This window comes from Helianthus annuus, chromosome 9 (assembly GCF_002127325.2).
Source record: "Helianthus annuus cultivar XRQ/B chromosome 9, HanXRQr2.0-SUNRISE, whole genome shotgun sequence".
In the NCBI taxonomy this organism is placed as follows: domain Eukaryota; kingdom Viridiplantae; phylum Streptophyta; class Magnoliopsida; order Asterales; family Asteraceae; genus Helianthus; species Helianthus annuus.
This window is the reverse complement of record NC_035441.2, coordinates 91,449,708-91,455,133: the sequence shown is the minus strand read 5'-3', so window position 1 is coordinate 91,455,133 and position 5,426 is coordinate 91,449,708.

The following is a 5,426-nucleotide window of genomic DNA, read 5'->3' as shown; positions in this document are numbered from 1 at the left end:
GGACCCAGAATGGTTCAAGAAGATGAAGGATTTGATTGGGGAAAATACATCAAAGATGAGAGAAAAGAGAAAAAGGCATTTGTTGCTGAGTTCAAAGAGAGTAGAGAAGAAAATCATGCCCAAGCATATCTGAGTATAGAGTATAAGAAGTACAGGGAAGCAAAATGGGCAAATAGATGGGATGCTGATAGAGAATGTTATGTTGACCCTAAAGGAAACCCGACAGTTGATCCTGACAAGGTAGACTTTGAATCACTTGTTGTTGCGATACCAACTGTCAGTGTCTGGTGCAAAGGGCTCGAGGAAATCAATACAGAGAAAAGGTTGAAGAAGGCATAAGGAAGGTGTTTTATGCCAGTTTGGAAAAGAAGAAGAAGACGGTAGAGGAAATCGTTGATGTGAGCCAGAAGTTGCTAAACTCAAACAAGAACTGTCTGAAAAAGAAAAATCGGTTAATAAACTTCAAAGTTATCATGCTTCGTCATACATTTTAGAAAGAATTTCAACATCACGCCCGATGGGAAAGAGTCAGAAAAGAACAAAAAGGGAATTGGGTCAGAATACCATCAGGTTCCCCCGCCGTTGGAGAATAATTATACATTCTATGATGGCGAGAAGGTGGATAAAGCAATAAACATGGTTGACCAATTACCTGACAACATCGATGTGACTTACACCAAATCTGATGATCTTGATGATTCAGATGTGGTAAGTAAGGTTGTTGAAAGTGTTCTCACAGAGGAGTCTACCAACACAGATAAGTCTGAATTACATAATGAAAATGAGGGATGTTTTCATGAAAGTTATTTGAAAAATTCAAAATCTGAGAAAAATGCAAATGATGATCTGATAGGATTGGCATACACCATGAATGGATCGGACAAATTATTATCAGATATTGAATTCCTGATTCAAAATGTGTTTTCAGAAAAGATTGATAAAGTGTTTAAATTGGTAGAAATTGAGAAAACTGAAATTTCAAAATATGCTGGTAAGAGCAAGAAAACTTTTTATAACAAACTTAGTTACAAAAAGAAAAACATGAAGGCTGGGTTGGGTTATAAGAAGAAACAAAATCAGAAACGATTTGAAAAGCCAAATTATCATAAACAGACGAACTTTGTTCATGGGACTAGTTCAGAAGAAGAGAAAGAACTCCAATTTAGGCGATAGTCTAATAAAGAGTTCTATGCTCAAAAGAAAAAGCAACAACAACAGGTTAAAGATGTTTCCAAGAGAACATGTTTTAAGTGTGACCAAATTGGACATCTTAGTCGCAAGTGTCCAAATCTTAAACCTGTTGATGTTGAGAAAAGAAAGTTTGATGGTGTAAATCAGAATTCAACCAAGTTTGAATCAAAACAGACTTGGAAGCAGAAAAGTTCAAATGCTGAATCACAACAAACTGGGAAACAGTGACACCCATATTTAGAACAACACAAAGTTGGAAAACAACAGTTGATGCAACAAAAGCATACCAGTTTTGGAAATCAAAAGATGTTGTTCAAAATCAAAGTATTCAAAATGAATCAAGATTTTATAAAAGGAATGTTTCAAAAGGTCAAATCTGGGTGGTCAAGCAATAAAAGGTTTCAGTTGAAGAAATTAAAGAAAATGTTTTTGAAAAGAACGAACGAAACTATCCAGTTTTACTTGGAAAGATACATGTTCCACTACATGAGTCTAAACAGGCTTGGGTTGCGTTGTTCAAATGATCAAATTAGTTGAATGTGCAGGTGCTCCCGAAGACAACTGAATGTCAACAAGAGGAGTATTGGAGCAGCCTGGCACAAGAGGATGAGGCTACTGATCCTTGCGACTGAATACATGGAGTTTGTTTGTTTCTGTACATAAATAAACCATAATCCAAAAACCCTAAAAATTGAACAATTTAAAATCCAAAAAATATGTTTTTATTTAGTCAAAAATTGAAAAATGAAAAAATATGTTTTGTTTTTAAATTTGTAAAAAATCAAAAATTTCAAAAATATGTTGATTGAATATGCAGAAACCCTCACGGCTGAACAAACATGATTATTTCACAATTGAAAATGGCTTTAACATTGTTAAAAATTAGTGTGTTGTGAATCATGGGGGTACTTTATGCACAACAAAGCATGGGAAGCAGAAAATAGATGGCGAGACAAAGCTATCTGCATTGGGTTGTCAAATTTTCTTAAATGTTTTGAATTTTAGGGGGAGTAAAAATTTTGAAAATACAAAAAAACATTTGAAAATTTGAAAAAGAAAAAAAACAATAGAAAATTCAAAAGAGTTTTTGTGTAAAAAGAGGAAATGATAGTACATCAGTAGACAATCACAGTACGCTAAAGAAATGGAAAGTCAAATGTGATAAATGGTCTCACTGATGATGTGCCAGTAGATTTTTACACGCTTAGTAAATTGTTTTCGAGATATAAACCTAAATATCAATATACTTACTTATCTCGTGGGGAACATCCCTCGGATATATGGATAACCCCCGAAATCGTGTTTGAGAGATTGCCTGATTCTGAGATACTAGGTTTTTATATTGTGTGATATCTGGGGTATTATATCTGGTCTTCTGATATTGCGGAAGTGATGTGTGTTTGGTGTTATATATTTTTTATATATATTTTAAGCCCTTTTACACTTTTTAATCAAGTTTTAAATTTATAAAACACGATATTTACTAACACTAAACACACATATGGGCAAGTGCACCCATCGTGAACGTAGTATAGTGTTGGTAAGATACCGAGGTCGTCCAAGGACACAAAAGCTTTTAGTACCGGTTTATCCTCAACGTCTAATCAAATCAAAAGTTAGAAAAAGGTTTTTAAACTAGAAAAATAAAACTAACTAAAATGATGAAAAATAAAATAAAAATAAAAACAGATAGACAAGATGAATCACTTGGATCCAACTCGTGTGTAGTGTAACCTTTGATTATTTCCGCACTTTTGCACTTTTTAAGAGATTATCTTAGTTATTGTAGTGGGCCCCTCTTTTGAAGGTGAGTTACCCTCAACCCAGTAGTTTAAGTCAGCTAGGATACAATCCTAAAGGGTCGGATTATTGAAAGATAATTAATTAAGTTATTAATGCATAATGTGGTAGGCCCCTCTTTTGAAGGTGACGTTACCCTTGGCTAAGTAGTCTGAGGCAGCAGGGATACAGTCCTAAGTAGCCAGGTTAAAGTTTTAATAGTAGCTTACATATGAGGGGATCAAAGAGTTTGGACCCCCGCCATCTAATACCGGTGGGTATTGAAGGAGGTCCTACTAAATTTGACCCAGGTCCTTGCAGGATCTATACACTGAACAAGGCAAGACTCTTACCAAACCGTTCCCTTAACCCCCGACCAGGTAGCCAACATATCTCCATATAGACCGTGGAGATATGAATGGTGAAAATCTTTTATTTTATATAGACAGTAAAATAATGCCAAGACACCATGGACAAACGATAAGGAAGAATCACCTTCAACATAAGAAACTAGTTATTACAGTCATTAATACATAACCAAATAAAAAGTGCGAAAAGATTAAAAATAAAAAGTATTACACTAAACACTTGTCTTCACCAAATGATGTAAGAGACTTAGGCAAACATGGCCTTTGATTGTCAAGAACTCTTACGATCAATCTTGGATCCCAAGATGACTCACACACTCTATGATGGATGATGGATGATGGTGGTGGATGATGGTGTTGTGATGGTGGTGGTGGGTGGGTGAAGTGTGAGAGAGGTGGTGTGCCAAGGGATGGTTTTCAAATGAGCCAAGCACCCCTATTTATAGCCTGAACAACAGCTCGGGTACGGCCCCGTGTCCATCCTCCTTCTCTTTCTTCATTAATTGCAGTTTGTCTGCATTAGTTGACCACGCCCCCGTGTCCGCTGGGCACGACCCCGTGTGCAAAAGCGTATCTGTACTATCAAGATTTCCCTAGATTCTGCGAATCTTAGAGTTGACCACGGCCCCGTGTCTAGTGGGCACGCCCCCGTGGTGGGTGATAGATGCTTCTACAACGTTGTCTTTTCTATAGACGCTTGGGCACGCCCGCGTGCTCACTGAGGACGGGGCGTGTTCAGCCTTCTGTTCTCTTGTTTTGCTTGGGAAGATGCTGTCGGGGGGTTGGGCATGCCACGTTTGTTCCTTTTCTTGTATGTATGTTGGATTTAGCTGCCTTTTGCTTCTTTTGTTCATTTGAGCTCATTTAATCCTGAAAATACAAAAGGAAGACAAAAACACACTTTTTCCAACATTAGTACTAAAAAAGGGTTAGTTTTATGCCACAATTGATGTAATTTATATGTTGCATTTTGTGCACATCAAATACCCCCACACTTGAATCTTTGCTTGTCCTCAAGCAAAACTCTTTATAATGTGGCTTTACACTCCCAAATGGAATAGGTAGAAGAGAAGGTTTTGGGCTTGTCATAGAGTGTCGGGATTTCCAAGATTCTTTATTAAGTTTTATTTTTATTTATTTACAATCCTATTCGTCATGATTTATTTAAAATATTACATAAGATAAATTACTTATTAGGGCATAACATGCCTTTTTAAAATTCCATTTATATACAAGTTTACATACCTCACAGGGGATCACTCATCACTCGGCCGAAGATGTATTTTAGTGAATCACTCGAGAGCGGCATGGAACTTACTCCTACCATAAGCTTGCCAAGCAATCAATCCTTCTCCTTTTTAACTATACACCTTTGTAAATTATCAAGAGGACTTTTGGGGGGAAGGATTAGGCTTGGGCTAAAGGTGGGTGGTTGGGTTAGTGGTTAGTAAAAAGGGCGAAAGGCGTAAAAAGCGTCGGTTTTCGTAAGACTTGTTATTATTTTGTAACTTTTTATTTTGATGAAGCATTCCTTTGAAACTAAGTTGTTTTTGATAAACTTGTTTGTTTATTTCTTTTAGCTTCATCATCATTTTTTTTCCATAATGAAGTCATAAGAAAAACCGAGCTTGTTACTAAAACAAAGGGTTTAAAATAAAAAGGCTTTGGTGGGTAAAAGGGTGTTTGTTTTGGGTTAAGAAGTGAAAAGGTTTAGGCTCAAAGGGGTTAACTAGGGGGATTTTGGGTAGGTGGTAAAAAAAAGAAAATAATGGTGTAGATATAATAAGGGTTAGTCCTAATGCCTCCATCATTTACTTACTCGGGTTTAAGTTGGTAAGCACCGGGAATGTATCGTCGTGGCAAGTTCTAGAGTCGTAAGAACCAAGCGGCTATTCACACAAGAAACGAAAAATGAGCATTTAGTTTAAAGATATGTATTTGTATGCTCAATAAAGGCTCAAAACACACTTTTTGTGGGAATGGTTTTTATGTGATCAAGTATATATAATCAAATTTTAACTAAACTTGTCATGCCGTTTCATAGTTTTCTTATGTTGGTTCTTTTTATCACGACGCTATCGGTTGTAA